This window comes from Phalacrocorax aristotelis, chromosome 5 (assembly GCF_949628215.1).
Source record: "Phalacrocorax aristotelis chromosome 5, bGulAri2.1, whole genome shotgun sequence".
Taxonomy (NCBI): Eukaryota; Metazoa; Chordata; class Aves; order Suliformes; family Phalacrocoracidae; genus Phalacrocorax; species Phalacrocorax aristotelis.
Genome location: NC_134280.1, coordinates 3,092,106 through 3,104,541, shown reverse-complemented (window position 1 = coordinate 3,104,541; position 12,436 = coordinate 3,092,106). Strand labels below are relative to the sequence as shown.

Here is a 12,436-nt window from a genome sequence, read left to right as displayed (position 1 = left end):
TGTCTCCCAGACATTATTTCAGTTTTCAGCTGTGATCCTCTGTCCTTCCTGTGCTTTCACCTGCAAAGTATTTTTGTGGCTAACAGAAACTTCCTTTCAGTCCACCACTGGTATTTTGTCATGTGCCCTTCGATAATAGTATGTCAGTCTTAACACTAGGTAGGTTGGATTGTGTTGGCTTGACACTGTGGTGGGAATGAAAATAAGCTGTTGATGAATGTGGACCTCATCTAAATGCTAGAGTAGCTGAGCGTAGTTACCTGGTGAACTGTTGAACTGAGTAGCCTTTGTTTTAATTTGTTCTGGCTGTATTTATGTGGCCAAAGGTAAACAATGGAAAGATTTGCTCTTAAGTCTCAAACTCACTATCAGTTTATTAGGGCTTATCACATTAACACCTGTCAGCGAACCTGTAACAATTGCTTGTGAGTATAGGCTTAGCCTGTGACAAATGTCAAGTCATTTATCTGGGGGTGTGCTTTTAAGATACGGCTGAGCCAGACTAACTGTGGCCTGCAGCTAGTAGGGATGCTCTGCTTTTCAGAGTGCTGAGGCCCATCTGACTCGATAATGGGAGGTAAAAGCCCACCAGGGAAAAATTGAGCATCCTGTGCTTTATGAGAAGTGATAGGAGCACGTGGGGATAGTGGACCAGGGAATGGAGAAGCATGAGACTGCTACACTTTTGGTGTCGTCCTGAGGTTAGATGGGTTCAGCCATATCTTAAAACCACACTCTTAATTTAGATAAAGTTGGGTTTTTGCTGCAGGCTAGAGTGGTATGCATGGGGTCAGTTAACACCGGTCTGTGAAATCCAATCCGTCCTAACTTGTTTGGGTGCCTGAGTCCATAGTAGAGAACAATGGTATCTGCAGGGATGTTAATTGGGAGTCACACCTCAATTCATTATGTGGGAACTTTCCCTTATAGGTAGGTTTCCTCGGATGAGGTGGAATGCCATGATGAAAACTTAGGAGAGCATTTTGCAATCTGCCTTTCTGTGCTCTGTCCCTCAGCTCTGGGATGTCTCAGATGTAGGCAGCAGTGTTTCCTTTTCCTTCAATTTAAGGAAAGCTTGGAAAGAAATATTTTGGGCAGCTTTGGTTGTGCTTTGAATTACGTGGTGCCAGATTTCATATGGCTCCTGCTTGACAAAACTGAGCAGTAGTCAGCTTTGTGCAATTTCTGTGTTGATTGAGATCAGTTGAGATGTCCCGTTTGAGTAATTGAGATCAGCAGATGTTAAATCTGCTTATATGAATCTTGATTTTAATTATTTTTCATAAGAAATATAATTTTGATTGGTGCTTAGACATTCACAAGCACAAGGTTATTTGTAATTTATTTTTCCAAAAACCTAACAAGCTATGCCTTGTTTATACTTATTTGAACAGTTATGTGACTTAACATATTTATCATTCTATCTGTTCAACTTTTAAAAAGATAAATAACACATGCAATATTTACATAAACAAAGTTACAGTCAAATCTTAGGTCTTGCAAAAACCATTGGCAGGGAAGATTAATTGTAGAACTGGAATTTCTCTAAGTAGAGGAGAACTGAACCGGAACTGAGTTACTGTGTATGAAAAGGAGTAAGAAATAGAGAAAATAATTTTTTGCAACTAAAAGTTATATCAAATAGGCTGCCACAATTTTGCATTTAATGTTGACTAGTCCTGAGTTAAAAAAAAAAAAAGTATTTTGGAATATAGTATTTTAAAGTTTTGATTTTAATCCATTTGCAAATCCCTACTTGTTAATATGTGATAATCACCGTGCCATGTAACTGAAGCTGTTGAGTTAAAATATTGTCCCTGTCCATAACAGAACTGCTCTAAATATGAGGGAGCAGGAACGTGTAGAAAAAAAATCTGAGTCCTTATTTTTCCTAATTTACTTTAGTGCAGTTTTAATTGTGGTTAATACATTTACACCAATAAAATGCCTAATCCTTTAATGTAAAAGGAGAGATTACTACACCTGATTATCTTTTTTTTTTTAAAAGTATTTCTTCAGAAATAAGCCAACAAGGAAATGCCTGGAATAAGAATATTGGACTTAATTAGTTGCAAATATGCCTTTAGCCTGTTATTATTTAAGTGCACACTTCAGAGTGGAAAGAGTAGGTGAGCCGATAGTAGAGTTGTGTCCTCTCAGGTGGGTTCCTTGGCAAAGAAAAACATTCCCCACTGGTGAATGTGTGAGGAAAGAACTGGCTTGCTTTTGTCTAATAGACTTACCTCTCTGGTCCCTGAAGTTTGGTGTGCTCCACACCTCACCAGTATGTCAACTTCAGTAGAACTTTTCTCTATAAGGTATTTTCTCATGTTTATGTCATGCTAAATTGCATTAGGCTTACCCAGTTAGTGTTAGGTTAGTTAAGTCGGGGCTTACACAGCTTGCCTCGTGAGGCTGTTCCCCAGTTCATTGGATGTCACTTTTCCGTCAGTTTTCCATATCAGTTAATTAGTTTTCTCCATTTTATCTCATCATGTCCTGTGACACACAAAGTAACTCATGAACAGCATATTTATAAATGTTTCCTGCCACTTTTCCCTAGTTGTTTTCTATTGTTTACATTTTAATCTGTGATTCGCTTTTCTTAGCTTTCTGACATTTTTATGGCTACAACTTACACTTTATCTGACCAGTTTGAGTTGCATAACAAAATTGTTCCTACTTCAGAGTGTCCTGGTAATGTCTGACGACCCTGTACTAAGCTTAGATATCGACAAAATTCTGGATGCCTTGCAATGGTATCCAGTGACTAGATAAGAGAGGCACTGTTGTTATTTTCTAACTTTCTGTAATAATATATATATTTCTTTAGTTAAAGATGTTTGAGGTAAAATGGAATTTTTTAATTGATGTTTTAGTAGTTTCAATTCCTACCAATTACTGTATGTGCACTTATGTGTTATTTTTTTTAAACCTTTTTCTGAGTTGTCCTGACTTTAGAACCAATCTCTGGTACCTCTTTTTTGTATTACAATATGATGGATGTCTGTTTTGTTCATGTTTCATCACTTTGAGGACTTTTGTTTTAAAAACTCTGTAACAAACACAAATTCCCTGGTATTGCTGTGTGTACCTCTGTTAAATACAAATCCATAATAAGAACTTTGGATCTTACTCCTGGAAAGATGATGTTACACATGGGTCAGAAGGTTAAATGCGTAGTGCAGCAAGAGAGGGAGGGGTAATGCAAGCAACTTGTCCTTGAATGTACAAGTTATACCTGAAACGTTACAGGAAAGTGCATCTCTGGAGAAGATGACATTAACGGGCTGGTTTGGTACCCAAACTTGTGGCAACTTAATGTCAGTGCTAAGGCATTAAGTTCTGCTTTGACCACAGGAGCTTATTTTTAGCGTGTATCTTTCATTTAAGCAGCCATACAAATTCTCACCTCTTGATCTCTGAGTGTTGAAACCGGCCTTGAGGCTTCTGGTGGGCACCAACAAAACGAGACCAGCGTTAACACCTGTGGGTGTCAGGACAAGGGGACTGAACTCTTTTCAGTGGTGCCCAACGCCAGGCCAAGGGGCAACGGGCACAAGCTGGAACACGGGAAGGTCCACCTGAACATGAGAAAAAAACCCTTCCCTGTGCGGGTGCCCGAGCAGGGGCAGAGGCTGCCCAGGGAGGCTGTGGGGTCCCTTCCCTGGAGACATTCACCCCCCGCCTGGACGCGGCCCTGTGCCCCTGCTCTGGGTGTGCCTGCTCAAGCAGGGGTGGGGTGGGGTGAGCTCCAGAGGCCCCTTCCAACCCCCACCAGTCTGGGATTCTGTAACCTGTGTGATATGAACAAGAACTGATGCTTTGAAAGACCAGCTCTTCAATTTTAAGGTAGCACAGTTTCTTTGCTAACAAATGTCGTAGAGCAAGTAGCCTCAGAAGTGTCAGCCACTGGAGGCGCTTGAATAGCTTCAAGCAAGGTTTCTGTGCTGGGATCAGAAGCAGCACATGTTGTTACGAAGCTGTTGGGTAACGCAGGTCTTTAATTGCGGGATGAAGCGAGGCAGCAGCCACTGCTGTGCTGCCTTTCCCAGGTCCTTGTGGCCTCCCAGCAGGAAGGCAGATGCCGTGGGGAGGTGCGATCAGCTTCTGTCAGAGAATTTGCAGTCTTCCCTCCTGGTGACTCTTCCTCCTCTCCTCCGCAAGGAGCGTGGCCTTGTGACTCATGGTTTTGGTGCATGGAGCCAGGAATTAAACTGAGTTCAGGTTCTGTGTATTGTATTGTATTTAACAAAGAGGAGAACTAGTTGTTGTGGAATCTCAGCCTTTTAAAATACATTGTGGGGTTAATTACATGAAAAATAAGAGAATGTTTATTTATGTAGGTGTACACCTTTCCATCCCTGTTTGTCTGACTTGGGACGATCAAGCTATGCTAATTGAAGCAAACTACAGAAAACAAAAAGGAATTCCTCGGATGCCGTTTTTTCTGTGTAAGGTGCTGTTTGTTTGTGGGGAGCAATATAAGGAGCTAGATGGAGACTCCTCTGGAAGTCTTTTGACTGGATGTTGCAGTACTTGTAACAATTATCCCGTAAGGTTGTGCAGACTCATCTTGGGAGGGGAAAGAGGTCCCGCTTTTCACGAAACATGCATTTCTCAAAGTTCTGTATTCAGCCTTTCCAAAAGGAATTTTTAATAGTTCTGTTCAATTAATTGTTATACTATAACAATAGTTTTATTTTAAATTATTTATATTCAAGTTTTGGCAGGCTGGAAACTTGTACAATTAAATGTAGCTTTGAAATATGCTGCTCTAGGGGTTTTTTGGCTGCTTTATAAACAGTGACAGTTTTGTGTCAACGATATGTTCATAAATAGCAAACAATCATGATAGGGGTGGGAGATTGCTCATGGTCTCATGCGTTACTGCTGTCCCACTTGGTAGGTAATACTTGCGATGTCTCACCACTGTTTCATGTCTGTTTTTACATAGGGTGATTGAAATTGCATTGCTTCCTTTTTTATGCGTTAAGCTTATTTAGGGATTTTTATTTTGGTGGTTTTTTGTGCTGCAAGGTTAACTAAAGAAACACAAAAATCATTGCAATATTCTCTGGTCATCTCACTTCCCCGTACCTCCATCAGTGTCTCATGGGCTAATTTCTAGTTTTATTGCCTGTCTTGCCTGTAAACACTTTATAGTCCTTAAATTGGCCTCGGTCAGACCGCCAGGGAGGAAATGGAAGAAGTTTTTTGGCATTTTTTCAGTCCAGATTGGATTTTCTTAATTTAGATACACAGCTGCTATGTAGACCTATCTATCTAGACAGGAAGTGTCACCCAAGGGTGTTGGGCTTGGTTAGGTGTTGCTGGTGGTCCTGTTATATTGTTTCAGCCTATGTCAGCATTCTTGAGAGACTATTCAGGGATGGAAAAGGGAAGAAAGTGACAGAGAAGTGTTGGGTTGTTTGTTTGCAGGTTGGGGTTTTTTTTTTTTCTCTGTTGATGTTTTAGTTCACTCCTGTGACTTTTTAGGATGGAGTAGTACAATTTGATTCACTTAGCTGCTGCTTCCTTTACTGAGTCATCTGTAACGGCAGCCTGCCATTGTACAGGTTTCGGTTTTTTTTGCCTGTAGTCATAATTTGGCAGTACAGAAGGCAGGTGTGTGATGAGTGGTTCCTGTGATTATTTAAAATTAAAAAAAAAATGGTGAGGGGTATCATATTGGAAAAACATGATATGGCCAAAAGCAAAACTGAAAAGTGTTCCATGAGCCCTATCTGCTTGTAAGGAGGTAACACTGTACCTTCTCCTGGGCTTTCTTGAGCTGCCTTCCACTGAGAGCCAGAAACCCCTTAGGGGGAGGCTGAGAGGAGTTTCAGTCCTATAAAGCAGCTTTACTTTGGGTACGTTGGTTTGAACTCAATATGTGACTTTTTGTTGCTTGCCCAGCTCTCTGCATTGCTTCGTAACTCATGCAGCCTTTTAAGGGGACATTGTCTAGCAAGAGGAAACAGATCTGACGACTGAATAGACTAGTTCTCCATTGAATCAGTAGAATATGCTGCATGATCGACTTTGCTAATTCACTAAAATGTTTGCTTTTCAAAATAAATTGGAAATTAGTTTCTCTGAAGATACTCATTGCTGTCTCAAGGGTGAAAATTGCCATGGTGTACAGACAGGTTTCCTGCTCTATATGTGACTTCTTATTTCAGTTAACTATTTTCCACCCCTGGCAGAGGGAGGGGAAAGAAAGGAAAACAGCTCTGGAGGGATCTTCTTCCCCCCCACCCCTGTTTTCTTCCACACACACCCTCGTTAAGCCTTTCAGTTGCTTAGATCCACTTTCAGGTATGATAAGATTAGAGTGAGAAGTCAGTCATACTTCAGATAATTAGTCAGCATTTTGTTTATATTGTTGACATGTCCAGGAATCTCTTTTTTTTTTCTTTGTTTTTGGTGGGGTTTTTTGAGTGTTTTTTTTTTTAATGTACAATCAATTAATTAAAAATAAAACTTTGCCAGTAAGCTGCTAATGGCTCAGGAAGGGGTTCATTCCTTTGGTGTTATAGAGACAAATTAATATTTCTTGTTAGAAAATATCAAGCTTTTTCTGCACTGAGGAGGATGAATACTTGTTCCCCATGTTTTTTATGGCAGTTAAGGATTGAAAGAGTTAACCGCAGAAGAAAATGAAAAATGGTGCTTGAGTTTACACTTCTCTCTTGGAAATCTTTATTTAAAAAAACAGGAATCTTTATAAAAATATGGGGGAGGGCTGTGCAAAGGGGGAGTAGGTGGGTCTGTGGCTTTGGAAGGGGAGAGAGGCTTTTGGGCAGAGTGGTTTTTGAGCTTTGTGACACTTTTTTCTGTAAGTGTTGTCACTTTGTCACAGTGTTACTAGCTGTGGTTGAGACTTTGCAAGATGAGTCTGCACACTTCAGATGAAAATTCTATACTTTTTGTTTCTGAATCTCCATATTAAATAGAAAAATGTCAGTTAATTTGTATTTCCTAATTTGAATATAATGTTAAGCAAATAAGATCTTTAGGCTTTAGTAAGTTCTGCTTGTTTTCTTTGCTCTAATTTAGTTCCTGATTGCAGGTAGATTGGAAGGCTGACTCTAGGTTGGTCTAGAAATAGCTTATTTTGAGAAGGTAAAGCTGTTAATACATTCACTTTTCTCTTCCACCATACTTAGAGTGTTCTGGAGTTAAAGCCATCTATCTTGTTAAGAGAGTTGATTTTAGTAACTAAGCTGTGGTATGTTATGTTTTGTTTCCCTGAAGTCTCGGTAACAACTGTGAATATACTTTCATTAAAGTCTACAGTGTTGCAAATATCTAATGTAAATTGTGTGACCCAAAGCTCTCTTGTGAAAGGACTGGCAAAGAGGAAACTCTTTTCCTAAATAGTGCCACAGTAAACTGTAATGTGTTATTACTTTCTGCCTCATGGGGTAAGTGTAAATATCAGTAAGTGAATAAAAGTGGTGAAATAACCTTTTAAAGAATTGTAGCATTGCTTGTATGCTTTAGTTTTAAGGAATTAATATGTTTAGTTGTAAAGGTTTGTCTTCCAGGATATCTGTATCCACTATGGAATTGCTCATTGCAGTTTCATAATTGAGACAGATCAGCTTTTCAGTGTGAAGATGGTGTTCAATCACAGGCATCTCCCACGGTGCTCATCCAAGAAACTAGAACTTCATATAAAAGTATGATAAACTGTATTTCAGAGAGAGTACTGTGGGGCAACAAGGAACTTAAAGGATAAGGAAGAAACCAAACTGGTCCATTGGATCCAAGTGCTCTGTTTTGCAGCAGCAGAATAAAAGGGAGTATATTGGTAAATATAGTTCTCATGGGTAAAAATAATGTTCAGTATCAATCGCTGTTCCCCTTAAAGCTTAACAAAAGTAGTTTTTAGGAGAATATTACCTGTTGACTTACTACTATTGTTGAACTTTTTTTTTTTTTGTAGTGAAGAAACTCCCAGATAGAAAGTTTAGAAAGAACACAAAACCTGTTGAATTTCAGGGGTGAAAGGTACCTCATGCTGATTCGGGCTTTGAGCCTGGTGCTGAACGTGTGCAACCAAAGTGAAGTGTTTTTTAGGTACTGCCTTGTAGGGTTTTTTGGTTTTCCCCTCTGAGGAAAAATTAAAGTGAGGATTGCAGTGTCTCAGTGTGCGTGCAGAGGCGTGATTTCAAGTTTGTTCTGGACTAAAGCTGGTGCTTACTCTCTCTGTCAACCCTGTTGCGAATGGCTGTCAAGTCATTTGGGTCGGGGCTTCGAAGGTGGGGGTGTGAGACTGCGAGGTGCAGCGTGCTCTTCTGTGCCGCTCGGCGCGGAATGAGTGGATTCGTGCTGGTAGGACAGGCTGCTTACACCAGGGAAAACATACTGGATTATATAAAGCCAGTGACTTGAGCAGTTTGTTGCAAACTGTTGTCAGTATGGTGATTGTACAGTGAAGGTGCCTGCATGGCTAAAGTGCATCTAGAGAGTTGAATCTCACTTGGAGAACAATTCTGTTTTAAAGCGCCAATGTGCTAAAGCAGCAGTATTACATATACTAAACATTTGGATATTTCTAATTCTGTTATGCTGTTAGTTGAAGAAATAGGACTATCTAAGCTGTATTTGTTTGAAATTTTTTAGTCATACTAGTGAGAAAGGTTTGGATGTGCTTTTTAAGGAATTAGTGGGTAATAACTCTCTTGACAGGTACTCCTTTTTATTCCCAAGGCAGCATGTTCTGTTTGCTGTCGTCACTGTTTCCTCTAATGTTCAGTTATCTTATATGAGATCTTTTTATCTCCCCTACTTCAGAAAGCAGTACAAGTTAAAAAAGGGGTGTACGTCTTTTAAAACCATAAGAAAAGGTGAAAAATAGACAAGAAGGTGTATTGGTGTACCAGTTACTAAATCTATCCTTAAAGCACTTTTTCAGATTTAATAAAGCCATTTAATTAGACAAACTTTCATAAAAAAATCTGCAGAGTATGCTTAAACAGAGCTGTTTCAGGAGTTAAAGTTTTTATTTCCCTTAACTTCATGTTCAGCAGAAAGATTTCTTTTTTTCCCTAATTGTGAAAGTTATATTGCTTATCTGTCTCTTGAAGCTCTGCTGTTTGATGAGTGACAGTAATACTGTTAAGACTTTTCTGTTTGAAAGCTGTGTTATGCTTGAAGGCTTTTTATAGTAAAGTGAGTACTAACACCTATTGTCAGATTTTCCTTGGGAACTCTGTATGCTTACTAGCAGTGATCCAAAAACTGCGAATCTGAATTACTCATCTGCGCTGTTTAATGGGCTGTGGAGCCAAAAGAGGTTTTGAATTTTGGTTGCTGCGTGTCCTTCTTCACTACTTTTTCTGAAAGTTAAGCCATATTTACCTATTCATTACTTAGGCCACTGTGAACTAGTGTGGCCTCTCTACGAGTTACTTAATCCCATTTTAGAAGAGTGTCTGGATTTGTTTTATTTTGGGGGTGTGGTGGGGAATGACAAGTTGGTCAGCATGAGTTGGTTGGCTGCGTACAGAATGCATCCTCCGCAAATTTGTCAATGATCCCACATTAGGAGGAGCGGTTGGCTTGCCAACAGTGGAGGGTCTGTCTGTGTGGATGCTGAGAACCCTGAGGACTGGCCCAGCTGAAACGTCGTGAAGTTGAGTTAGGAGAAATGCACAAATTCTGCACCTGGGGCAGAATAATAATGCTGTGCATTGGTACAGGCAGGGAACTGCCTGGCTGACGGGCAGCACTGGTGAAAAGAACGAACCAGGCGATGGTTCCACACTGATGATGTGTGTGCTGTGTGACTAAGGCATGCTATAGACAGGGCTGTGTTAAGAGGAGCGTGGCTACCAGGTGGGGAAGTTACTCTGCTTCTCCACTTATCATTGGCGAGGCTGCTCTCGAAATGCTCTTTCCTGTTACGCTGCTTTCCCTAGATTTCTCAAAGATGTTGAGAAACTGGAAGGCAGTCTGTCAGTGGGCTGCCAGAGTGACTGGAAGCTTAGACTGTAGCTACCCTGAGGAGAAGGTGAGGGAACTGCTTCTGTTACTTCTGGCAAAAGAGGGTTAGTACGTCCCTGAAACAGGTTACTTAGAGGGGCTGTGGGAACTGGAGGTTTTCAGGGCTTGAAAAAGTCACGGCTGACCTAGCTAGTGTTGGAGATAATTGTCTTCAAGTGGGGGCCAGACAGATAACCTCCACGAGTCCTTCCTAACAGCATTTCTGTGGTACTCCTGTGTACTGTGTTGTTCACTGTTAGGGGGCAACTCTAGGGATGTCAGCTGAAAGCAACACAGTAATGAAACAAATTTTATTTGAGTTGAATTACCTACTCAGCGCTGTGAAGCTCTCCAAGACACATTTTAATGGTGGAGTGACAGATTTACTCGGTATGTAGTAACTCAAGCAGATCACACTAGATATTTGATTGCATGCTTAATTCTAATAACATTCACTTGGGAGCCTGATAGTTTGATTTAATGTTGCTTCATCTGCTACAGGAGATTCCCCAAGCTGCTCTTCCAGTCACTGATTTGTTATATTCTAATTTTGCAGAAATTGCGTTATTTGTGCTTCTGCAAGATCTTGATATTTAAGAGGGCGTAATTTATTAAATATCATTCACATATTTTTAAAGATTTGCTTTCATTTACTACTTTTTTAAAAACAAAGCTCTGTAGAATTAAAGACTAAGAAATCCTGTTCTTGAGAGAATTTACCAAGTGTGTAGCCAGGAATCTCTGTGTACGAGACTGCCATGTCTGCCAGACTGCATTGTGATTGTGTTAGCAAAACGCTGCCTGGTTCTCCTCGTTGTGGTGCTGCGATGCAGGATAGTCACTGGTGTTAGTGGTGGGGAGGGGTACCCCGGAAAACCAGAAGTGGAGATAGAGTAACAAAGTCTGTGTTTTTCCCCTCTGTTCAGCAGTCAGGTGTGAGGGAATGGCTAGAGGATAACCTGAAGCCCCTGGAATAGGCAAAGTAAAGTTGCATAGGTCTGTGACAGACCTGAGCTTCAACTTCAAGTTGATCTTCTGCTCTGTCATCCTCCCTCCCCCAAAGTTTGGAAGCTGGAGGCAAGAACGCTGTGGTGGGAGAGAACAGTGAAAGGAGAACAAAACTTTCAAGCTCCTGGTTCCGCTCGAGACTAGTAGTTAATCTGCTAGGAGACTTCAGTTTTGCTTGTTTTATGTTCAATTTACACGGATGGAGAACTCGCAACTTACCACAGCCAGCTACTTGTGAAAGTTGATTTAAGACCTCATCCTGGTGAAGACTACTACTGTTCCTCTTTACTGGCCACACAGAAGGCAGCATGTGCCAACTTAGCCATTTGGAGCTGTAGCATGAAACATTTTTGTAATGGTTTAAATGAGTAGATTGCGCTGGAGGGTCTGAAGCACATGCATACACTCTGTACAGCTGCCAGCCTCTGGCTCAAGGAGGAAGACAGCGAGGGGGGTAGTGTTCAGAATCATCCCATCTGACAGTCTACCAGGCAGGCTCCTCTAGTCACTGGTCAGCTCATATCAGGTGTTCTGCGGACTGCACTGAAACGGTACACGGATTGTAGTGTGAATCAGAATACTCCAGTTATAACTGTTGTCTTTGTGAAGTCCAACGTGAGTATTCATGAAAAATCTTGAAGAGAAAAATTAACACGTTGGTGCTAACTTGCAGCAGTAGATGGGTTTCAGAGTTAACTAATAAAACTGTGTGAAAAAATCTTTGTAAACTAATACATTTATTTTGATTTTTATTTCACTTGAAGTGATTCTGTAGAAATTGTGACTCCTGTTGTGTAAGACTAAAATGAAGTGATACTTGTTTAGGGAGCCTGTGCTTTTCAGGTGTTACTCTGTGAGGACTACTCTTTCTATGGCTCTTACGTAGCTGCGCTTCCAAAGAAAGCAAGCCGGGAAGAATTGCTGGGTAGACAGGAATGATGAAATTAGCTATTCTTTTGATCTGAAGCTGTTGCTTATAATACTTTAAAGGACTTACTCTGCATCTGTTAACTGATCTTGCATAAATTTTCTCTATGACAGGTTTTGATGGGTTTGGCTTACACCAGCCCTAGTCTTCCACTGAGGTTATTTTGTGTAGTTTGAATGTTTGACTCTTTCCCAGTGTGGTAGAAGGTGTGTGCTATTGTCTGAACAAAGGGTTCTTTTCATCTCTTTGTAGTCCTGCCTTACCTTCACTGGAGCTCTAAGATTCCTATCAGTTGGGAACCCCATGGTATACTAAATGATGGAGAACACGTCTTCTCCTGCCTCTAACCTGGAAGCAAATATCCTGCTGTCCTCTAAAATACAGTAAAGCCTCAACTCTTTTATCTGGGTCTCCTGTAGAACACTGGGGCAACAGTAGGAGAAAAGAATGACTGTCTTTTTATGCACTTCCATATACTGATACCTAAATAAACAAACTCTTAAA

General features: G+C 40.6%; 2 protein-coding genes across 2 annotated transcripts in view; one reads left to right on the top strand and one right to left on the bottom strand.

Moving 5' to 3' along the window:
* ORC4 (origin recognition complex subunit 4) overlaps nucleotides 1-12,436 on the bottom strand; it is a 446,994-nt gene that overhangs the window by 203,376 nt on the left and 231,182 nt on the right. The gene's annotated exons all lie outside the window — the stretch shown is intronic.
* Nucleotides 1-12,436, top strand: part of EPC2 (enhancer of polycomb 2) — a 49,641-nt gene that overhangs the window by 5,297 nt on the left and 31,908 nt on the right. The gene's annotated exons all lie outside the window — the stretch shown is intronic.